General features: G+C 39.2%; 1 protein-coding gene across 6 annotated transcripts in view; it reads left to right on the forward strand.

Moving 5' to 3' along the window:
• Positions 1 to 25,253, forward strand: part of MITF (melanocyte inducing transcription factor) — a 228,029-nt gene that overhangs the window by 165,158 nt on the left and 37,618 nt on the right. The gene's annotated exons all lie outside the window — the stretch shown is intronic.

A 25,253-nucleotide genomic window follows, 5' to 3' on the forward strand; every position in this document is an offset into this window, starting at 1 on the left:
GTGAAACAGCTGAATCATATAGTAGACATATATTTAACTTTTAGAGAAAGTGCCAAACTTGCTTTCCTAAGTAGTCTTGTCATTTATATTCTCACCAGCAATGTATGAGAGTTCTATTTCCTTACATCCTCTCCAACACTTGGTATGGTCAGACTTTAAAATTTTTTGTTAGCTTTGTGTACTGATGGGTGTGTAATACTATCTCATTGTGTGTGTGTTTTTTTTTTAATTTTGCATTTCCCTAATGACTGGTGATGTAGAGCATCTTCTCATGGGCTTATTTGCCATCTCCGTATTTTCTTTTGGTGAAGTGTGTGCAAATCATTTGCCTGTTTCTTAACTGAGCTGTTTGTCTGTGTTTTGAGAGTTCTTTATTTGTTCTGGATCTATCATATGCTTTGCAAATATTTTCTCCCAGTTTGTGATATGTCTTTCCATTCTATTAATAGTGTCTTTTGAAAAGCATAAGTTTTAAATTTTGATAAAACCAAGTTCATTGGTTTTGTAAATTAATCATACTTTTAATGTCATATTTAAGAACTCTTTGCCTAACCCAAGGTCATAAGGATTTCACCTATGTTTTCTTTTAGAATGTTATAGTTTTAAGTTTTATGATTCATTTTGAGTTAATTTTTATATAAGTTATAAAACATGAATTGAAGGGTTTTTTGTAAATATGGATGACCAATTGTTCCAACATCATTTGTTGAAAAAACTATCCTTTTTCCCTTTCATTGCCTTTGTATGTTTGTCAGAAATCAGTTGATTATATGTGTGGGTCTATTTCTAGAATCTCTGTCCTGGTCTATTTTTCTTCCTTGACACCAATACCAAACTCTCTTGATTAGTGTAGCAAGTAAGTCTTGGAGTCAAGTATTGTCTGACCTCCAAATTGTTTTTTGTTGTTTTTTGTAGTAAAATATTATATAATGAGTAAATAGTTGTGTATATGATGTCAATCATTGGAGGTAAAACTGAAACTTTGCTTTGTTGCTTTGGTTAATAAGTGCCATGATTTGTCATTCTACTAGTTATCTTTCTCTGAAGGTGATTTATCTGAAGCATTTCAGAATTTTCCCAAATAGCAGAGGGATGAGTTATATGCAAGTGTACTTGTATAATCTTTAACATTTTTTAAGTCTTATTTTACATGGTCTTTAATCCTGTAGTTATTTATCACTTGGGAAGTGACTTCACAGTACATGTCACAAGGCCAATTAAACCCTGGTAGATTCTGAAGTGGATTGTAGGATCTGTCCAGGACTATGATTGGGTTTTTGTTTGTTTATTGTGTAATATGCCCAGATGGAGAGCATCTAGAATGGAGACTAGCAACCTATAGACGGTTGGATGTGAATGAAAATAGGAGCTGTCAACGCACTCCCTTTCTGCTTCTTTGACCACACATCCACAACAAAAATAGCAGCTTTTTAAAATTGGCTACTTAATATATGCTGGTCACTCTGCTAAATACTTTATGTAAATTGCCCTATGTGGTACTTACATTGTCCATGTGAGGTAGGCACCATAAATCCTTGTTTTGCCTGAAGAAAGGTTTAACAACTTACCCAAAGCTACACAACCAGAAGTAATAGAGCTAGTGTTTGATCCTCTCCCCTTTCCCTCCATAATCTTGTGTTCCTAATCGCTATGCTATAGTACCTTTGGTACTAAAGAATGAAAGGGATTCAAACTTGAAATATAACTTAAGTCGTCCATTGAGCTCTGGAACTCCTACTTTCTATGTGCAAAACTTTCCTGTCTATGATTTCTTCTGAATCACTGGAAGAAAAAGTCATGTGGGTTTTAGAGATGGGGCTCTGTGTGTCAAACTGGTTGAATAAATAAATGAACCAGTTATTCATTGTGTAATTCAGCATGAATCTATTGGGTATCTATGTACCAGGCATTGTTATAGGTGCCAGGGATATTGCAGCAAAACAAGCAAATGAACAAACAGCTCTTTTTTTCATGAAAGTTATATTCTACTGGAGAGAGACTCATGATGGACAACTTTGAGATCACGTAGATGAAATCACTTCATAAGCAGGAGGTAGTATTCTCCTCAGATCCTGGTCTAATGGCCTGTATTATGGTGCCAAAATTTGTATTTGAAATCACCCTTGATTTCAGGCAGGAGGCCTGACCTGTCTATCCCTGGTAATTTTGAGCACTGTTAAGTCTGGGTAGACCATCTGCTTTACCTAAGCTTAGATCATTGGCTCTCTTTTTCAGTAGTCTGAGGCTTTCCTCAGACCAGTCACCTCTTCATGGACATTTTAAGTTTATGAGGGCTAAGCTCCAAAACACAGTAATTGCTCTTGAGAATAAGCAGTTTTCTCTGTGAACACAAGAAAATCATATTCTGCTGGGCTCAAAGAGAGTTTCTTAAAGTTGACTCAGAAGAGGCTTAAAATCAGTAAGTGTTACAAATGGTTTTTTGAAAGGAAGAGGAAATTATTTATTTATTATTTTAAGAGTTTCATTTCAAGAATGAGGGAAGTAAACCAAAATATCCAGCTTTTTTTGTTGTTGTTTGTTTTGTTTTATTTTTCCCTAAAACTCTTTTGCAGGAAACCTTATGGTATTTGCCCTGCCCTTTTGCCTTTTGATCTTGCTATAGAATCTAGATGGATACATGAGGCAGAAGGATACAGAAATGTTCTCAAAGTGGTTGGGCCACCCAATTAACTCTAGGGGTGTGACTCAGTTTTGTACCACTTTACATAGTGAGAAAACATTCCAGAAGGAGCTGTGCTCCCCTTGGGTGTAGGAATGTCTCTCCTGGTCTGCAATGCAGTTGAAAAGTGAAGAATAATTTCCATTTTCTGCTTTGTCTATTGAAATAAAAAGACAAAGCAAAAACAATAAAAAAAAACTCTTCTACATCATTTATCGCTCCTTTATTTGGCATGAGTTTTCAAACTAATATTTTCTTTTTCTACACCAGCCCCATTTTTTAAAAAGTACTGAGTAGAAGTTTTTTAAATTTGGCAATTCAAAAAATAGTGTTACTTCAACAAACTTAATGAAATCATTATTCTTTAAATATCATATGGAAATAATAGTAAGTTTTTTTTGTTTCTTTACCACATTGATATTTGTGGTTTGTTTACCACACTGCCATTCAACCTTTGATGAAGATGTGGGATGAATGAGCACTACTGGTAATAATGAAATTAGGTACAACTTTCCTATAAGAAAATTTGGCAAAATGCATCAGAATCTTCAGTGGTTTTTATATCCTTTTATCTGGTAATTCTTCCACTTAGGATTTTTGTTCTTGTTAGAAGAAAGGAATAAGTGACAATCTGAGAGTATTTGTCCCTACATGAGCTAACACAGTCTTTTAAGATTTGTATTAAAGTTAGTTCCTTTGCACCTATCAGTTTTGCTTTTAAGTTGAGATTATTTATGTTTGTTTTATTTATGTGAAATAAGTCCTTAGAAAATATCTTTGATGCTTATAGTTATAGGATATAGTGATTTCCTTTACCAGCTGCTAAGTTCTATTAGGTTTTTTTGTTTGTTTGTTTTTTAAAGACATGGTGATACGGCTTGGCTGTGTCCCCAACCAAATCTCAACTTGAATTGTGTCTCCCAGAATTCCCACATGTTGTGGGAAGGACCCGGGGGGGTTGGTAATTGAATCATGAGGGCTGGTCTTTCTCATGATAGTGAATGGATAAGTCTCACAAGATCTGATGGGTTTATCAGGGGTTTCTGTTTTTGCTTCCTCCTCATTTTCTCTTGCCACCACCATATAAGTGCCTTTCACCTCCTACCATGATTCTGAGGCCTCCCCAGCCATGTGGAACTGTAAATCCAATTAAACCTCTTTTTCCTCCCAGTCTCAGGTAAGTCTTTATCAGCAGTGTGAAAATGGACTAATACAGTAAATTGGTACCAGCAGAGTGGGGTGTTGCTGAAACGATACCCAAAAATGTGGAAGCGACTTTGGAATTGTGTAACAGGCAGAGGTTGGAACAGTTTGGAGGGCTAGGAAGGAGAAAGAAAAATGTGGGAAAGTTTGGAACCTCCAAGAGACTTGTTGAATGGCTTTGACTAAAATGCTGATAGTGATATGAACAATAAGGTCCAGGCTGAGGTGGTCTCAGATGGAGATGAGGAACTTGTTGGGAACTGGAACAAAGGTAACTCTTGTTATGTTTTAGCAAATAGACTGGCAGCATTTTGCCCTGCCCTAGAGATTTGTGGAACTTTGAAACTTGACAGAGATGATTTAGGGTATCTGGCGGAAGAAATTTCTAAGCAGCAAAGTATTCAAAAGTTAACTTTGGATGCTGTTAAAACCATTCCATTTTAAAAGGAAAACAGAGCATAAAAGTTCAGAAAATTTGCAGCCTGATGATGCAGTAGAAAAGAAAAACCCATTTTTTGAGGAGAAATTCAAGCTGGCTTCAGAAATTTGCATAAGTAGCAAGGAGCCTAATGTTAATTCCCAATATCATGGGGAAAATGTCTCCAGGCCATGTCAGAGACCTTCATGGCAGCCCTTCCCATTCCATAACAGGCCTGGAGGCCCAGGAGGAAAAAGTGGTTCCACGTGCCATTCCCAGCACAATCCCTGTGCTGTGTGCAGTCTAGTGACTTGGTGCCCTGTGTCCCAGCCTCTCCAACTGTGGCTGAAAGGGGCCAACATAGAGCTCGGGCTGTGGCTTCAGAGGATGGAGGCCCCAAACCTTGGCAACTTCCATGTGGTGTTGAGCCTGCATGTGCAGAGAAGTCAGGAATTGAGGTTTGGGAACCTTTGCCTAGATTTCAGAAGATGTATGGAAATGCCTGGATGCTCAGGCAAAAGTTTGCTATAGGGGTGGGGCCCTCATGGAGAACCTCTGCTAGGGCAGTGCAGAAGAGAAATGTGGGGTTGGAGCCCCCACATAGAGTCCCTAGTGGGACACTGCCTAGTGGAGCTGTGAGAAGAGGGCCACTATCCTCCAGACCCCAGAATGGTAGATCCACCAACAGCGTGAAGTGTGATCTTGGAAAAGCCTCAGACACTTAATGCCAGCCCATGAAAACAGTCAGGAGGGAGGCTCTACCCTGCAAAGCCACAGGGGCAGAGCTGCCCAAGACCATAGGAACCCACCTTTTGCATCAGCATGACCTGGACGTAAGACTTGGAGTCAAAGGAAATCATTTTGGAGCTTTAAAATTTGACTTGACTGCTCCGCTGGATTTCACACTTGCATGGGCCCTGTAACCGCTTTGTTTTGGCCAGTTTATCCCACTTGGAAGAGCTGTATTTACCCAGTACCTATACCCCCATTGTAGCTAGGAAGTAACTAGATTGCTTTTGATTTTCCAGGCTCATAGGCAGAAGGGACTTGCCTTGTCCCTTCTGTGGATTTTTGGGTTAATGCTGAAATGAGTTAAGACTTTGAGAGCCTGTTGGGAAGGCATGATTGGTTTTGAAATGTGAGGACATGAGATTTGGAGGGGCCAGGGGTGGAATGATATGGTTTGGCTCTGTTCCTACCCAAATCTCAACTTGAATTGTATCTCCCAGAATTCCCACATGTTGTGGCAGGGACCCAGGGGGAGGTAAATGAATCATGGGGGGCCAGTCTTTCCCGTGCTATTCTCATGATAGTGAATAAATCTCATGAGATCTGATGGGTTTATCAGGGGTTTCTGCTTTTGCTTCTTCCTCATTTTCTCTTGCTGCCACCATGTAAGAAGTGCCTTTCACCTCCCACCATGATTCTGAGGCCTCACCGGCCGTGTGGAACTGTAAGTCCAATTAAACCTCTTTTTCTTCCCAATCTCAGGTATGTCTTTATCAGCAGCATGAAAACGGACCAATATAAATGGGCTCTTGCTATGTTGTCCAGGCAGGAGTGAAGTGACATGATCATAGCTCACTGTGCCTCAGACTCTTGGGCTCAAGCAATCCTCCTGCCTCTGCCTCCCCAGTAGCCAGGACAACAGGCATGCACCACTGTGCGCAATTCCTGTTAGGTTTTTAACCACACTTCCAGGAGATGGTGTTAATTAGAAAGACAAAGTTGATAAAAAGTAATAAATAGGAGAACCATATTGATAACATAAATAACAAGCGTAGGATTAGTACCTAGAATATATAAAGAACTCCTGAACATCAATAAGAAAACGATGGGGTGGGAAAGAAGGCAAAGAATATGCATAGGCAGTTCACAAAAATTCAATCTGTACCTAAGGAATTGCACATTAAAGTAATACACAGATACAAATAGTATTTTACAATCAGGTTGGCAAAATTTAGAGAGCCTGATAATGGTATGTTTGGAGAGAAAAGGAAATCAGAACCTTCATACATTGCTAGTGGGAGCAAAGATGGTACAAATACCTTGAAGAACAGTTTGGCAATATTTAATAAAGTTTCCAGTGTGTGCAACCTACCATTTAATGATTCCACCTCAGGGCTTACACCCTGCAGAAGCCATAAAGGAGACATACATGGGGATGTTCACTGCAGTATTATCTGTGATTGCAACAAACTGCAGTCAACCTAAATGCCCATCAATAAGGGAGTAGATTACATGGCACATCATAAAGGAGAGAAAATAAATGAATTAGATGGGTGTGTTTTATCATGGATAGATCTCAGAAACTAAATATTGAGTGATAAAAGCAAGTTTGTTCAAGCACATATATGGTCAACAAGTATGTAATTTTTGAAGAAAATCACGCAAAGTTATAGGTGCTATCTTGCAAAAGCATAAACACATGTATTGGATGACTACACATCAAATTCTGGGTAATAGTTGCCTCTGGGGAGGGAGAGCAGGGAACTTATGGGGCTTATTGTTGTCTTCAATATTTAATCCAAAGCAAACATGGTAATATTTTAGGTTTTTTTTTCATTCTGGGAGACAGAACAATGACTATTCTATCATTTACCACAAATTTTTAAAGTTAACAAAAAAGGTAAGGACTACTTTCAGGGAAATAAAAGTAATGAGGTGCATCTCAACCAAGGTGTTCATCAGAAACTTGCCATCACTGTATTTGCTTGCACATGTTCTAGTCATCTCTGTTGGTATTTTCCCTCATACTATCATAATCTTTTAGGACAGGAACTTTGCCTATGATTTCTTTGAAGCCAAGCCTCATGCAATTTACCAAAGAAAGTATGATCATCATTCTATAAGCCACACACAGAAATTGTTAGAAAGCTTCACAAACCTGCTAGAGTCAGTGTTGGGGAAAGTGTGGGTGAATGGGCACTTGGATTCTCTGTTGGTTAGAATATAAACAGAATTGCTTTTTGCAAGGAATTTGGGCTGCATCTCTCAACATGGAAAACAGGCAGTCTCTTTGGCCAACTATCCTCTACCTCAAAGACCCCACACTCCAGAAAGCCTATATAAAGGTCCAATATGTTCATAATGCAAGAATATTCAATTCTGCATTACTTACCATAGTGAAAATTGAGAACAATAGAAATGCCTTTGAATCTGGGAATGATTAAAAATTTTTAGTAATAAAATGGAACACTTGGTGGCTGCTTTTGAAAAGAAAGATAGATCTAGGTGTGTTGACATGGAAAGTTGTCTAGGATATATTATTATTATTTAAAAAGCAAGCTGCAGAAAAATATGTATCATGTAACCAGATGTTTGTTTTGAGTGGATGTATATAGATATATAATTATATTTTATTTAATTATATTTGAATTAGCCTATAAATAAAGCAGAGAATGCATGTAAACTCTAAAATTGATTAAAGAGTAGAGATAAGAGAGAGTAGGGAGTGGGGGCTTTTTGTATTTGTTTATATTTGTCTTTATTCTTTTGGGATTTTTTGATGAGCTTGTTTTCTCATTTTTAATGTACAATGTTAGTTACTGATGTCTGAATGACACTTCCACCTAAAGATATGAAGGAAGCATGTCATGTATTGCATTTCATGTTTTATACCACTATTTTTCTTTAGGAGATGAATTCTTCCTTGAGAGATCTCATTTGCCTTTTTAGTAGTCTAAGGTTTTTCTAAGACTCCAAAGAAACCTGAGGTAATGGAGCAGTGACAATGGTGCACAGTTGAGTTTGCATGAAGGTGACTCAGATTTCAGCCCTTGTGCCTGATCATCACACATAGTGATTGACTGCATCTCATTTATGCTGGTGCAGTCTACTCTTTTCAGATATAAATAATAGCACAGCTTATCGGACAGGAAGGGAGAGCCAGGTAGTTCCCTGGTTGCATGGATGTGTAAACTAAGCCAGTGATTTTACATCATCCTAACGAACGTATTAATAGCATGATAAAACGAAGGCCCTTGAATTGTTTTGGTGGTGATGCCTACTCAACCTTCCCATATTCAAGATGATATAAAGCTGTAACAGGCTTTCAGAAATGCAGTCTAGATTTGATATAGTGCTTTTTATTAACTGTGACACAATGGATTATGGCACTTCAAATGAGAAGGGGAATTTTCTTCCTTTTTGAAATGTGAATTAACAAAATGCTTATTATCAGTAGAAGTTGTTTTCATGGGCTTTTCCATTTATTTCTGCTGTGGTTGCCTTCCTCTACTGCGTCTTTGCTAGACAGGCAAACAGTCACACACACATAGTTCATGTACCCATTAAATCATGCTATTAGAATGGAACTTTTTTGTTTGTTTGTTTTTTGAGATGGAGTCTCACTTTGTCACCCAGGCTGGAGTACAATGGTGCGATCTTGGCTCACTGCAACCTCTGCCTCCCGGGTTCAAGAGATTCTCCTGCCTCAGCCTTTTGAGTAGCTGGAATTACAGGCGCATGCCACCACAACTGGCTAATTTTTGTATTTTTAGTAGAGACAGGGTTTCACCATGTTGGCCAGGCTGGTCTCGAACTCTTGACCTCAGGTGATCCGCCTCCCTCGGCCTCCCAAAGTGCTGGGATTACAGGCATAAGCCACCACACCCAGCCTGAACAACTTTGTTTTTGAGGAACGGTTTTATATTTCAGAAGAGGATATTTCAATTGGGTCACGCTGGGAAAACTCCCCAGGAGATGAACCTGCCTGCCACTTCATCGTGCAGTTATTGTCTGTCCTTGCACAAATTATTGCTTCTTCTGGCTTGGGATACTTCATCTACTTGTGAGTTGGCAGTGGTGACACCTACCTGTCCCCCCTGGAGCACTGGGCTGATGTCATCATTGTGCGGTGTTGGATGAGTAAGTACTCGAGAAAGGGTGATTGCCAAGGGCTGGGTAGTTCTTCAGGGGGATGGGCTGTGTTAGTTGCCTGGTTGTTAAAATAGGAGATTAAGAAGAGGAATCCTGAGCCTGACTTCTTCCTTTGCAACCCATGAGCTCATTTTGTCTGACTTTTTTCCTTTAGCAGTTAAGGCCATTATACTCTACAGATATATTCCAGAGGAAGTGGAGGGCTCCACCTTTAAAAATAATAAGCAATTCAGGACAGTTCATATAAAGTCAGCATTTGAATAGATATTTATTAAATGTCTGCTATGAGTAATGTATTCCACTAAGCACAAGAGGGAGATATAAAACGTAGTTTAGTAGGTTCTTCATAGGTTCTAATGAAATGTAAACACCTTACGAGAAGTGTATTCCTTTATGTCACAAGGAACCCTTGTGTTCTGTAGGTCAATCACTGTGCAATACTACATAGATTCAGAGATAGGTATTAAGCATAATAAATCAATCACACTTTTCTCTAAAGCTCAGTAGAAATACTACCTGTCTCCACATATTACATTTGATTGTAAGATATAACCTAGAGAAAAATGTTAGAATCTCATTGCAGTGATTTCCAATGGGAAGAAATCTAAGAGAATCCATTCATTTGAGATTTTCTATATTATAAAATTATTTTCTAAACCAGAGTCTATAATAGATTTCCTTTAAACACAAGAATATATATCATAAGCATAATAAAAATGAATCATACCACGCAATTCTTGTTTGTATAAAGAAATCCTAATACATGAAAATTAATGAATGATATTGCCACTTCATATATATATTTGTATGTACAAATATTTATATATACTTAAATATGTATCTATTTAAAATATATATATTTATAACCTAATGCCTGTATTTACAGGATTAATAAAACCATAACCCTATGTCAGAGTTTTTAATAGCTAGCAACAATAAGCAACTTTTGTTAATTTTGAAAGAAAATGAATTTATTGACAGGATATTGGGTTACCTGCTGAGTTGCTAGGCAGTAAGAAGACCAGGCTTGGAACCAGGAGCAGTACCTCAGACACACTGCAGAATTGGTCTGGAGAGCAATGGAAGCCTGCTTCTCTGTTTCTATTGCACCAATAATTCAGTCTTCCCACAGCCTTGCCCACTCCCTGTGGTCCCTGTTCCTTTTCCTTATCCTTTCTCTCTAACACCTGAGTCCAGTGCAGAACACCTGATTGGTGGATCCTCAGTCACATGTTCATTCCCTAGCTGCAAGGGAGGCTGGCAAAGCAACACCTGCATTTTCTCATTTCTAGAGTAGGAGGATGATTCTGCAGCCAAAGCAATTGCCAAATTGTTATTACAATAATTATGCTAGAAAGTTTGAAAGGCAGAAAACATGAAAACATCATCATATTCCATTGTTCTGATACAAAACTATTTTAAAATAAAATTATCCCAGTCTTTTTCCTATTCATATGTTTTTACATTTGTGCAATCATAGATTTTATACTTTTACATCTGCATTTTATTTTCAGTGTCTTTTTTATGTTGCTATATACACATATATCATTTTAAATAATCACATAATAATTCAAATAAATGGACTTATTTTGCCATTCTTCTAATGTCAGAGATTACTGATAAATTTTCATTATTTTGAAACATAATTTTATGAATATGTTCACATCTAAAGCTTTGGCATCTGAATGTTGTATTTGGGGCTCCAGAACCCAGAAGGAAATCTTATCAACCCTTGAGTCTTTAATAATAAAATTAGTATACTTGATTTATACCTTTCCTTAATTGACTTAAACACAAACACGGTCCTCCTTTTGATGTGAAATTTTACAGGTTCGGAATTGAGTGAGTTAAATTTGGGATTGTTTAAAAATTTTTAAACATTTTATGTAGGCAAGCTATGTTTGTTAAGCAAATATTTACTAAAAAGTACTGCTTTTTAATTTAATACTAGGAAAACAAATAAATGACCTAATAATAAATATCCTGTATCTAAACAAGGTAATATGATGCACATCATAATAAACTTACGACTGTCATATGACTGTTAACACTGGCCTCAATATTTTTTAAAGTAAAAAGTTTCGATTTCATCACGATTACATATATCAGAATATTTTCCTTACCTTGGATGTTGTGAGTCAGTTACGGTATTTACAAGTGGATTCTTGTAGAATTAAGTGATATTATCATAAAATAAACACATCATGGTGTATTAGTTAGCCCCTTGGTAAATCTGCCAGTCTACCATTTTTAATATTTAGAATACCTTCTGTCTCCTGTAAGATTCTGGTATTGTTGCTTATTCATTTGACATATGTTTAGTGCATGTCTAGTACATGTTGGACACTAAGTGTCCATATTATATGTCCAGTGCATTATGGGCAGCATATTAAGTAACAGGGTATAAAAACAAGAAAAACAAGAAGGACATCTGACCTGCCATTTAGAGGCTTAAATCGAGCAGGTGGTATTATAGTCTGGAAATGGATGTGTGTGGGTGTATCTGAAAAATCACAATAGACTGGTTCTGGGAATAATGACCGAAAAGTCTCTTTTGTGAATATTTACGTTACTGGCATGAAGGTTAGTATGCATGGTTTGAGGACTTGGAACTGGGAAATTCTTAGGTATTGGTTACCATCCCTGACTTTGAAATATGAAAATATGATGATATTTGACTTGATACAGTTGCCTTCTTTTTTTTTTTTTTTTTTTTTTGACATCTTTAGCCCTTAAAGTCAGCCTGGCTTATGATTCTGCTCTTAGATGAGGGTGGTTCATTCATGGTATGGTGCTGAAGAGGAATTAGTGTAGCAAAATCAGAAGGCTTGGGGAAAAGCATAGGGTTTTTCAGCATTAAATCTCTCATATAACATTCCTTATATTCTTCTTCCCACTGATGATTCCATTTCTATCCCTTGCAATCTAGCAAAGGGCTATTTGTAGCTGCAAGTGTTCCCTGGAATTGGGATCCTACAACATGTAAAGAGTCAAGCATCGTAAAATGTAATTTAAATTAATAATCCAGATCTGAACTGTACTCTCAGAGGTTAAACCAGACATAATCTTTCAGGATCTTGGTGGGCAGGTTGGTTGGTACATTTTATGTCTTAGGGATATGTATAAATCCTCCTTTAGAAAAGATAGAGACTGTTTTTTGTTTTTGTTTTTGTTTTTGTTTTTGAGTAAGACAACTTTTGCTCCAGCTCTGCTAGCATGGTTGGGGACCACATTAACATTCCACTTTGATCAATAGAAAGACAAATACCATAATGTTGTCAGAGTTTTTTTCTCAGCATGGGATTGTTATATGTTGTTCCTTCCTTTTGCTCATCCTTTTCTCTAAATTTTCTCCAGTCAAGTACATTATGGGTTTTGGGGTTTTGTTTTTGTTTTTGTTGAGACACAGTCTCACTCTGTCACCCAGGCTGGAGTGCAGTGACATGGTCTCTGCTCACTACAACCTCCACCTCCCAGGTTCCAGTGATTCGTGTGCCTCAGCCTCCTGAGTAGCTGGGATTACAGGAGTTCACCACCACGCCTGGCTAAATTTTTTGTTTTCACCATGTTGGCCAGGCTAGTCTGGAACTTCTGACCTCAAGTGATCTGCCTGCCTCAGCCTCCCACAGTGCTAGGATTACAGGTGTGAGTTACCACGCCTGGCCTACATTATATTTTTAATAAGGAAAGTAATAAAATTGGTGTTTTTTCCTGGTATTAAGGATGACAAGATGAATTCAATAAAATTTCCTTTGTGTTTTTTTCTCTCGTATGTTCCTTTTTGTGACAACAATTTTGGGACTTTTAAAATAAGTATGTTTGCCATATCACTCATAGCAGTGCATTGATTACCTCTGAGAAATGAAGCCACGATGCATCCTGCGTATTTGGTTGGTTTGGAGTCCAGCACACCAGGGTTCAGATCTCTGGTTATATGAAAGCAGGCAAGTCACATCAAGCTAGTTATGTAACCCTCTGCCCTCAGTTTCCTCATCTGTGAAGTGAGACTAGTGGTAGCACTTACATTCATTGTGAGCATCGAGAAATATTAATGTATGAAAAGGCTTGAGCATTATGCTTTGTATATAAGAGTTGCTCAATAAAAGTTAACCTTCCTCTCTTATTTTCTTTTCTCTGAAGGGAGAAGGTGAGAATTGTTACAACTTATTCTCATACTCTCCAATAACTATTTTGAATATGGAAAATGGCATGGCTTGTTGTTAAGTAAATAATCATGTTCTATATTACGGAAAAAGAATAAAAAATTTTGCATTATTTAGCCTTTTGTTATGTTTTTCCATAGTCATTTCTATTATTTCAAGAAATCTTTCTCTGTCTCTTCTCGCTCGTTCTCTTTTATATCCAAGGTTGACTTTCTAAGCATATTCAGTGGTAAAGGTATAACTGCATCATCCCATATTTCAATACCAAAAGGGGGAGAAGAAAACACTTAAATTCAGCCACCACAGTGCATCTTCCAAAGTGTTAATTAAATAATATACATAATACAAGGAAGCTTCAGTTTGGCGATTGAAACCACTTGCCATTTTGCTAAAAGTAAGAGCCCATTTAAGTCCATTTAAGATCATTTGGGTCTGCACTTATTTGTCATGGGTATCATTTGAGACAAGAACTTTGTAGGAACAATCTTGTTTAATTTAATGCTATTTCTACTACTGTAGCTTTTGTTTTGTTTTGTTTTTCTAAGTGGTTTGTAGATAGTTTTGTAGGGAGGCAAATAATAAAATAAAACGATCTAGAATCTTTAAAACTGCAAAGAATTTGCCATTGAAGCCATTAGGATTAAATTATTTTTTTGTAAACACCCAAGACAACATTTGTGCATGTATGTGCATGTGTGTGTATATATCTAAAAACTACACTTTTTCCTTTCCTTCTAACTCTTTATTATGGAAAATTTCTAATAAATACAAAAGAATAGCACAATGTGCCTCTTGCCCCATCTCTGAGAGCATTTGGCACACTTCTATAATACTTTAAGAGCAATTAGAAAATAAAAGTCTGGGGTTATTTATAAAATTATGAACAAATGACTTTGGAAAGTTTAAAAAATATATTGGAAAGAAATAACTTCTTTTTTCAAAATGTAGGAAATGAACAGATGAAAAATTATTTGCTGGGGTTTTTTTTTGTTGCTGTTTTTTGTTGTTATTGTTGCTGCTGCTGTTGTTGTTTTCAGACAGTGTGGGCAGCAAGCCACCCAGGCGCCACGGCAAGAGACCGAGGACACCAGCTGTTCCAGTATAATAAAATATAAAACAAGAATAGTTATACCAGATATAGATCTTAGATATGATTATATATGAATATCATTAATCATTAGTTTGTAGCAATTACTTTTTATTCCAATATTATAATAATCCTCTCTCTGTAATCATAACCTAGGAAAAACCAGGCCATACAGAGATAGGAGCTGAGGGGACTTAGTGAGGTGTGACCAGAAGACAAGAGTGCGAGCCTTCTGTTATGCCCAGACAGGGCCACCAGAGGGCTCCTTGGTCTAGCGGTGATGCCAGCATCTGGGAAGATGCCCGTTGCCAGGCGGACCCGTGGTCTAGCGGTAGCGGAAAGTGTCAAGGAATAACACCCACTACTTAGCAGACAGGGAAAGGGAGTCTCCTTTTCACCGGGGGAGTTTAGAGAAGACTCTGCTCCTCCACCTCTTGTGGAGGGCCTGACATCAGTCAGGCTTGCCCGTGGTTTTCCGGAGGCCTAACCATCTCCCTGTGATGCTGTGCTTCGGTGGTCACACTCCTAGTCCGCCTTCATGTTCCATCCTGTACACCTGGCTCTGCCTTCTAGATAGCAGTAGTAAATTAGTGAAAGTAATAATAGTCTCTGATATGCAGAAATAATGGCGTAAGCTGTCTTTCTCTCTGTCTCCTCTCCCTCTCTGCCTCAGCTGCCAGGCAGGGAAGGGCTCCCTGTCCAGTGGACACGTGACCTTACCTATCATTGGAGATGACTCACACTCTTTACCCTGCCCCTTTTGCTTTGTATCCAGTAAATAACAGTGCAGCCAGACATTCGGGGCCGCTACCGGTCTCCGCACATTTGTGGTAGTGGTTCCCCAGGCCCAGCTGTCTTTTCTTTTATCTCTTTGTCTTGTGTCTTTATTTCTACACTCTCTCGTCACTGCACATGGGGAGAGACCCACCGACCCTGTGGGGCTGGTCCCTACAAGACAAGAGTCTCACTCTGTTGCCCAGGCCGGAGTGCAGTGGCTCGATCTCGGCTCACTGCAACCTCCACCTCCCTGGTTCAAGCAATTCCCCTGCCTCAGCCTCCCGAGTAGCTGGGATTGCAGGCACACGCCACCATGCCCAGATAATTTTTTTGTAGTTTTAGTAGAGACAGGGTTTCACCATGTTGGCCAGACACTGGTCTCGGACACCTAACCTCAGGCAATCCATCTGCCTCGGCCTCCCAAAGTGCTGGGATTACAGGCATGAGCCACTGCACCCGGCTGATTTGCTGTTTTATCGTGGAGAATTTGGGAGAGTAAGGAGGCTATATGTGAAACTCCGTAAGCTTATTGTAAGCTAAGCATTAGCCAACTTCTGGTTTTGTTTGCAAGTATAGAAACGTTCCTTTATTTACTATTTTATCAGACATAAGAGACTTTTAAGTGACACTCTCAGATATCAATAATGCACTCATAGTTGATGTTCGGAATGACTCAGAAACACCAAAAGCAGATTCCTAGTGTGCTTTTTGAAACATTAGAATTGTTCAGCTTCATTCTATATAGTTTTAGGGCATAGTTTATCATTATTGTGTTGAATTGATCATTCTTGATTTATAGCATAGCTTTTCCTGTCCATCTGACTGGACGTCCAGAACTCAAATCAGTATGAATTCTTGAGTATTGAATTAGGCTATTTACAGTGAAGATGATGTTTCCTGCACCCTCCAATTAGCTAGAAACATCTCCTTTGCATGTCAAGACAAGATGTGAAATAACTCTTGATAACTGTGAATATCCGATATAAGAAGGAAGCATGTCAATAGTTCATGAGATACCTGTGCCATTCCTGGGGCTTGACTAGTTTCTGTGCCTCTTCTGAAATCTGCCACTGAAAGGAGTCGGGAAGGAAATTGGCACAGCCTCTTCTAGGATAGGATTTCTACACTGTGGCATTATTAACACTGGGACGAAAGAGTCTTTGTTTTGAAAGGCTGTCTTGTGCATCGTAGGATGTTTAGCATCACCCCTGGACTCTCGCATACTGGATGCCAGTAGTAGCACCCCCTCCTCACATAGTTATGACAACCAAAAGTATCTCCAGACATTGCCTAAAATTCCTTGAAGGGCAAAACTGCCTGTACAGTTGAGAGCTCCCATCTTAATAGGCAGGAGCACCTTAATGTAAATTTCTGTGTGGGTTACTCTCCCTGTTTCCCCCACCTAACCCTTCGGTTGTAAGCCCCTTGATGATAGAAATGAAGTATTTTCTTTCATGTTGAGGTCTCGCTTTCTTTTCTGTCTACCACACAATATATAGAGATTTGAGGATTGACTATGCCATTGCATTTTTTTTCAGATGGAGTCTCACTCTGTCGCCAGGCTGGAGTGCAGTGGCACAATCCCGGCTCACTGCAACCTCTGCCTCCTGGGTTCAGGTGATTCTCCTGCCTCAGCCTCCCAAGTAGCTGGGACTACAAGCATATGCCACCACACCCAGCTAATTTTTATATTTTTAGTAAAGATAGGGTTTCACCATGTTGGCCAGGATGGTCTCGATCTCTTGACGTTGTGATCCACCTGCCTTGGCCTCCCAAAGTGCTGGGATTACAGGAGTGAGCCACTACACCCGGCCGCCATTGCTTTTTAGTTTTTGTTTTTATCCAAGCCACATAATATAGTGGGTTTTTAACAAAAGGGTAGTCTTGACATTTCTCTTCTTCCCGTTTTTGTTACTGCTTCACAACTGAGTACGTAACAACTGGTACTTCAGTGATACAGTGGCCTATTTTCTTTCTTATAAAAGACATTACTATATCATACAGTATTTTAACCTTTCCTTTACAAATCTCATGATACTGAGATGCCTTTGGTTAACAAAAATTGCCATTGAGTCTGGAAGATTGTTTGTTTGCTGACTGACCAGCCCCCTCATCTCATCCTTCTCACAAAGAAAGAAAGAAAGAAACAAACCCTCAACCCTTAAATTAGTCAAAGTCCTAAGGCAGTTTTCCCAGAACAAATGTCCATATTGACTTTCTCTGTTGTTAGGTCCTGTCCTTGTTGACCCGTTGCTGGCTTGAGGGGCTGATTCTGTTCACTTTGGAATTGGGTAGCGTTTTGGTTTAACAGCAGTGTCCACCCAGCTGAGGACCAAATTCTCAGGAGAAGCCTTATTTATAATAAAGCACAAAAACAAATACTGAGAAGAAATAGTGATTACATAGGCCCTCTGAACAGTTTCAAAACCAGAAATAATTCCGTTGAAAATATGAATCCTGTAAATAACTCATAGTTTGGTAGTGTTTCATAAAGTGATTAGGAGTAAGCCTCAATTTCCTCATCCTGAAAATGGGGATAATAACATCTGCTACTTCCTAGGATTGTAATGAGGATTAAATAAGTGAATCCATTGAAAACTTTCAGAAAAACTACCTGTAACATAGCACTCAGTAATTGCTTTATTTTCTTTCTTTTGGAGATGGAGTCTTGCTCTGTCACCTAGGCTGGAATGCATTGGTGCGATCTTGGCTCACTGCAACCTCTGCCTCCCGGGTTCAATCAATTCTCCTGCCTCAGCCTCCTGAGTAGCTGGGACTGCAGGCACACACCACCACACCAGGCTAATTTTTGTATTTTTAGTAGAGATGGGGTTTCACCATGTTGGCCTGAAGTGATCGGCCTGCCTTGGCCTCCCAAAGTGCTGGGATTACAGGCATGAGTCACCACACCTAGCCTATTTTCACTTTTTAATTCTTCTCCTAATTATGAGGAGTCTCTGTATCTTCCCATTTTCCTACCTCCTTTAAAATTCCTACCTATATTCTCCAAAGAAGTAGTCTATCCTCTTCCTCTTTATATGCATTATCCATTATTTTTATCACACAAATCCAAATGGGACTATCCAAACCACATATATTGGCCTGGTATAGGTGTGTCCTCCCTTTACAGATTTTTATAGATTTTCAAAAAATTTTAAATCTCTGAGAATTTGCTTTGTAGAGTATGATAAATCATAGGTTTTTGGTTTTGTTTTTTTTTTTGGCAAAGTACTTTTTATAGTGAGGAAAAATAAAGCTCTACCTAAATACCTATGTAAGCTTAAGTTTCAGTTGATTACATGTTTTAGATGACATCCATGTAGATCATTGGCCAATTTGTTTGAAAGAGGTAGTCGTGATTTTTTTGATCTGAAAAGGTCAATATGAATTCAGTTCTGTATCCCCTGCACAAGTTTTTTTAAAAATGTTTCATTTGTGGCTAAAACACACATTCCTGATTAGATCAATGAGAGCACTCCATGGGCAAATCCAGCTTATTTTGCTTGTTAACAAGATATTTCTCTGAGTTCTCGTGCCGGCAATGCCACAGAAGAATCACAGGAATCCTCCTGAATCCATAATCAATTCATGCAACACCAAGTCAGATCTCTTAGAAGAAAATTGCTGGTGAAGGTCCAGAATAGCAAGCTAAAAAGCAGATATTTGATACTTGCAATAGGCTGATAGGTGTGCTAAGTGCTTGCTTAGTAAACATGCTACCATAACACTTTTCCTTTTATGGAGAAAGAGGACATAAATAAATAAAAATAAAATATCAAATACATAAATATGTGTGCACTGTGTGAATATGTACAGGTTGTCTCAATTTATACGAAAGCAGAGTGAATGATAGAATGAACCCTTCGCGTAACCCATCACCCAGCTTTGAGAGTTATTGACTCGGCTCATCCTGTTTCACGGATACCTCCCTCTAACTTGCAAATCCTAGACATAATTTCATCTTTAAATCTGTCTCGTAGTTTGTTCAACCTCTCCCCAGAAAAATGTACAGTCAAAGTTTGCTTACAATTTTCAGGAATTTACAATTTCCCTAAAACCCAGTTAAAGAGAACCACTGACTGAGCCAGCTCATTTGGAAGTATGAGAGGAAAGATGTCACGAAAGCCTTCTGTATGAGACTGTGGCCTGCAAGTGTCCCAGCTCTAACGTTCATGTTTTTCCCCTTTTTCTCTTACTCTCACAATCCATCTATGATATTTGAGTTAGCTAAAGAGAAAAAGATAAAAGGATACAGGAAAGAGGCTGAATATTTCCTTCATCTTTTAAAGTCCTCTCCTCTCCTTCTTGGTGGCTTTATATTTTTTTTGAGATTGTGAGCTATATGATTTAACACTAATCCACTTGGATGTGAAAGTAAAAATTCCAAGGCTAACAATCATAGAGAACGTTATTTATTTACTGAGCATTTACTATGTGCCAAGTACTTTTCATGCATCTCATCACTTAAGCTTATCCGCATCTCCAGCAACTATTAGGTAGGTAGGATCCATGAGCCCATTTTGTAAACAGAAAACTGAGGTCCAAAACATTTAAGCAACTTGCCCAGGATTTGAACTCAGATCTATTTGAAATTCCATTCAGATGTTTAACAATACTAAACTGCATCTCTCCATTTTACTCTGACAGTGGGTCATATTCTTAGCTGTGTGTCCCAAGCAGGCATACGTGGAGTATTTTATAGCTGTGTGCACCACTTATAACAACTTCTTCATGGTGGCGTGAGGCATTTCAGAGCATTATATAAGAAAGTCTCTTAATGTTTGTGCTGTTTTTAAATTAGACTTAGTGCAAGCCAAGAAGAAGCCAAGGGCATTTTCAAAGTGTTCATCAGATCATGTTGATTCTCTTTATTAAAACATCTCAATGGCTTCTTACAAGTAGTAGAGAATAAAAATCAAATTCCTTTCAATGGCCTGCAAAGCCCTACAACATCTGGCCCAGACATCCTTTTCAGGGCTCTCACTGACCTTGTCAATACTCCAAAAGTGCTGGCTCTGTGGTTGTTGATCTTGTCCTTATTCATCCAATATGCTGGGCTGCTTCCTACCTCAGTATCTGATCTCTTCTGTACCTCACCATAGCTGGCTTCTCATCATTGAGGTTCCACCCAACTTGTTGCTTCTAGAATAGCTTTGTTGCAATGGCCTTTTTTTTCTCTTTTACTGTCTGCATTGCACTTCTCATTGTATGAGATTCTTATTCCTTTGTTGGTTCATTACTCAGTGTTTGTCTCTACTTCCCCACCTTAAATATGATTTTCATGCAATCAGGGCCTGTGCTTTAGTTGCTGCTCAGTCTTCAGCACCTAGATGAGTGCTGAGTAAATCCTGGTTGAATGAATGAATGGTTTGTTAAGTGGGGATGGTTACATTAAACCTGCATGCAAAGTTCTCAGCACAGTGCATGCCCCAGTCGGAAAGCGCTGCCGAGCTGCTGCTGTTGTTGGTGAGGTTAATTCCAATCTGGAACTTCATCATAACATAATCTATAAGGCAAGTTTTAAGAATTTCCCAAGCCAATGCAGTTTCTCAAAAACCAGAAGGACCCTCAGTCTCATGATATAGATCCTGAAGTTGTGTTATTAGGAGATGGCTGCTTTTTGACAGTTTTTAGCTCATGTGGGCTTGACCTTCAAACCAGTAGCATTCAGCAGCTCTCATCTCTGCCTAGGGGCTTTCTGACCTTTTGCTTAGGCCCAAGGCAATGTTTTCATCTCTGACAAACTTGACCACTGCCAGTTTCTTAAGAGTGTCAGTACTTATGAGAAGGAGTTGTTCTGCCTGTGCTGTAATCATCTCTAATACCCGATAAACTGCAAACAATGGGGGCATTTGAGGGGGGAAATGCTACAACAAAAAGACGTCTGCGATTCTGAGGCAGGGCTAAACTGGGGCACGTGGAAAAGTTCTAGCATGTGGAATGCTGCACTCGCAGCTCCCATGGTGGGGGGGATCTGGACGGTCCTGACAATGGGCCATTATAAAGGCACTATTGAACCACGTAATTGTGGCCCTTTAGAAAAACCATAAAAATGTGTCAAATATTATACAAATGCAAACTGTACAAGCTTGAACGTTAGACCAAAAATTTCAGAAAAAACAAAGTCCTCTCCATCTGATCAAACAGTTCAAGAAAAAGTTGAAACAAGGTGAATTTCACCATTGCGTAACCACTTCATGGGTTTATTTGTTGCTTGCAAAATTTTCAGTAGAGGAATTCGGCCTGAATATATTTTTATTTGTCCAGATCTGTAGGCTTTCATTCTCATGGAATGTCTAGCTTGTTTAAATTATAAAATCAGTGTCATGTACATTATAGAAAATAATAAAATAACAATCACTGAGAATTTATCACTCGGGAATAGTCATTGTTGAGACTTGACCGAATAATTTGTCATTAGTATTTTTTTTTTGGCTTTGCATATATATAAATAGCATTTAAAAATCAATTTTGGATAGCAGCATGTATAGTGTTTTTAACCTGCTTTATGTTCCCATTTACATTAATGAACTTTCCCTCTCATTAAATATTGTTAGATTAACACAGTAAGAGAAAACCAAACACCACATGTTCTCATTCATACGTGGGAGTTGAATAATGAGAACACATGGACACAGGGAGGGGAACATCACACACCGGGGCCTGTTGAGGGGTGGGGGACAAGGGGAGGGAGAGCATTAGGACAAATACCTAATGCATGTGGGGCTTAAAACCTAGATGACGGGTTGACAGGTGCAGCAAACCACCATGGCACATGCATACCTATGTAACAAACCTGCACGTTCTGCACATGTATCCCAGAACTTAAAGTAAAAAAAAAAAAAAAATTTGATATATGAAATTCAATGTAGTGTACTAGACAAGAAATAAACAAAAAATTGTTAGATAAAATGTGGATTGTAATGACTGCATAGGATCCATTTATATGTAGTGGTTCTCAACTGAGGGCTGTTTTGTCCCCAGGAGGCATTTAGCAATGTTTGGAGCCAGTTTTGGTTGTCATAACTGGAGTGGGACATGCTGTGTTACTTAGCATCTAATGGGTATAGGTTAGGGATGCTGGGAGACAGCAGGCAGTTCACACATCACCCCCACAACAAAGCAGTATCTGGCTCCAGTGTCAATAGTGCTGAGGCTGAAAGCCTGAACTATATGGCTCCCTTATAATTAATTGAATCCATGGCCTATGAGATATTTGTTTTCAATTTTTTTATTAGAAATTAATGGCCGAAAAACTGTATCTATAAAAAAGCAGAGTGTTTTAGACTTTTGGGGCTGTCAGGTCCATTACTCAACTATGCTCTTGTACTGTTATAGTTTGAAAGCAGCCATAGACTATACATAAATGAAAGCATGGATATTTTCCAATAAAACCTTATTGACAAAAATGGGCGGCATGCCCTAGGCAGTAGTCCACCTACTTCTGTTAGAGATAATGCTCTAATAGATGTCTGTGTACCTAAATCTTTGTCCTGTATCTGATCATCTCCTTAGAAAAGTTCTTGAAAAGAGCCATTGCTGCATGGGCAACATGTATGTATCTTTTTAAAGTTTATATCCATTTATTTTATTTTATCTTTTACAGTTCTACCTATTTATTTTATTTTCTCATATGAGATTGTTCATTTCATGTAGCTTTCTGAACACACTTGCGCCACCATCATTCTATCAGATTTGGAACCTTGTTCAGGGATATGAAGTGTGAATGGGTAAGGTAGGATTTGCGGATTTAAAAGTCTTCAGGAATCAGACCGGTTAATGAATAAAGTAGTCCAGTTGTCAGTGTCAGAATAAAGAGTGATGAGAGTTGCAGAATGAAAAGTAAGTGCTCATTGAAAGGGAGAAGCTACTTCTCAACTCTGTTGCTTTTCAACTGTGATAAGTTGCTGGCCCAGTAGGAGTGCAGTTTGGTATCTCTAGATCTTCTGATTTCTCAACCAGAAAAGAGAAATCCAAACTCTGGTTTGAGAAACCAGAAACCAGATTTTGGGTTGAAAACTCCCAATTTTTCATCATTGGTGACCAATTCATAGAACACTAAATTCTGTCTAGGTGAACAGACTTGCCTGTGGTTTGTGTCCATGGACTGCCAGCTTGGGGACCTTGGAATAACTGTGACTTATCTAGGGGTCTACGGCTAGAGGTGAAAGCAAATCTCTGGCTTCCGGCCAGTCGTTTGAGACCCACAGGCCCCAATGGCTTGTACTGCTAGATGAGAGCTGTAAGAATTGGCAATCTTTGGGCAGCCCCTGATAGATAAGGAAGCTTTATCATGTGAAGTAGGGTGGCAGGCTGTGAATCAACTGCCTGGCCTGAAGACTTAGTTCCTCTAGAGCTTTCTAACTTAGGAAGACTGAGGGACTGTCACACTTCATTTCCTCAGGACGTTTCCAGAGGTGGTCAGAATCCTAGCCTACAACCCCTGCCTACACAGTGTGGCCCCTTGATCTTTGGTTCTGCCCCTTATCCATGCATGCCAGCCACAGTGGTTCCACACTGCTTCACTGACGTACCAAATACTTGCTGAGTGCCCACAGTGTGTCAAGCTGTGTTCTGGACAAAGCAGAGCAGAGGAGGGAGAATCAGGAGCACTGGTAGCGTGTGGGCTGGATATGTGAGTATGTCCTTAGGATAGTTATAGGAGACAAGGTCAATGAGGTAATGCTCCTGGGGTGGGGTGGAGTGGGAGAAGTGGGCACAGTGGACAGGGGTGTGTAGAATCTACCTGGAGGACTAACAAGCTAGTGTGGATTTCTGAACACCATACCCAGAGATTCTGATTCATTAGCTCTGGTTTGGGGCCCTGGAATGTGCCTTTCTAATAAGCACTGTGAATAGCATTGATGTGGGGACTTCTAGGCCATTGCAAATACTTTGTTTTTGTTTTTTTTTTCTCAGAGATAAGTAGGGAACCATTACAGAGGTGGGGTTTTTCTTTTTGTTTGTTTTGGTTTAGTTTCTATAGAGAAATGACTTGATCTGACAATATCACAAGATCTCCCTATTCATTGTATTGAAAATACACCATCAGAGTGCCAAGACAGAAGCAGGTAGAAGAGTCAGGAAGCTTTCCATCATCTAAGTTTGAAGAGATGGTGGCTTGGATCTGATGGTAACAGTGGAGCATGAAAATCCATCATATTCTGGATATTTTCTGAAGATGGAAACAATACTTCTTGATGGGTTGGATACAGGGTATGAAAGAAAGAAGTCAAAGATAACCATGATTTGTGGAATGAACAACTAGGTTAAGCCAGAGGGAGACCATTTTTTGACCTACCCCCTCCCCCAACAAAAATGGCAATTTTCTATGTTTCAACCTAATAGAAAAAAATGGAGTTGCCAACTATGAAGATGCAGAAGACCGTGGGAGGAGCCAATTTGGAAGAGTGGATGAACATGCTGAGCTTGAGAGTCTGCAGTCCTCCAAAAGGTGCCGTCTCGTAGGCCAGTGGAGATGAGTCTGGTTCTCAGAGACCTCTGTTCTGGGGTGCTTAAATCCATGTGACTGGGTTTGATCACCAGGGCTGGGAGTGTAGATAGATGAAATCAAGCTCTGATCCTTGAGGCACTCTGACATTTAGGGGGGAGAAGAGGAGAAAGCTAGCTAAGGAGAGTGAGAAGAAATGAAGAAGGTGAGAGAAAAACCAGGCAAGTGTGGTAAATCGAAAGCCAAGTAAATAACATGTATTAAGAGCCTCCTTGCTGTTCTTTGAGCAACCAAGGCTTGTTCACACCTGAGGGCTGTATGCTTGGCTGGAATGCCGTTCCTGCCAATCTGCCTGGCTCATCTCTCCAACTTCAGGTCTGGGCGTCAATGTCATACTCTGTGAGGCCCTTACCTAAACACACTGTGTAAGATTTGCACAGTTGCCTGGCATCTAGTTGGTGCTCAAGCAATATTTGTTGATTGAATGGTGAACATATAACTTTTGATGAAGGCAGCAGTCCAGGTGAGAACATATGAAAGCCTTGCTGCTCGGGATGTAGCGTGTTCCCTGGACCGGCTGGGTCAGCATCCCC

The sequence above is a fragment of the Pan paniscus genome, chromosome 2, assembly GCF_029289425.2.
Source record: "Pan paniscus chromosome 2, NHGRI_mPanPan1-v2.0_pri, whole genome shotgun sequence".
NCBI lineage: Eukaryota > Metazoa > Chordata > Mammalia > Primates > Hominidae > Pan > Pan paniscus.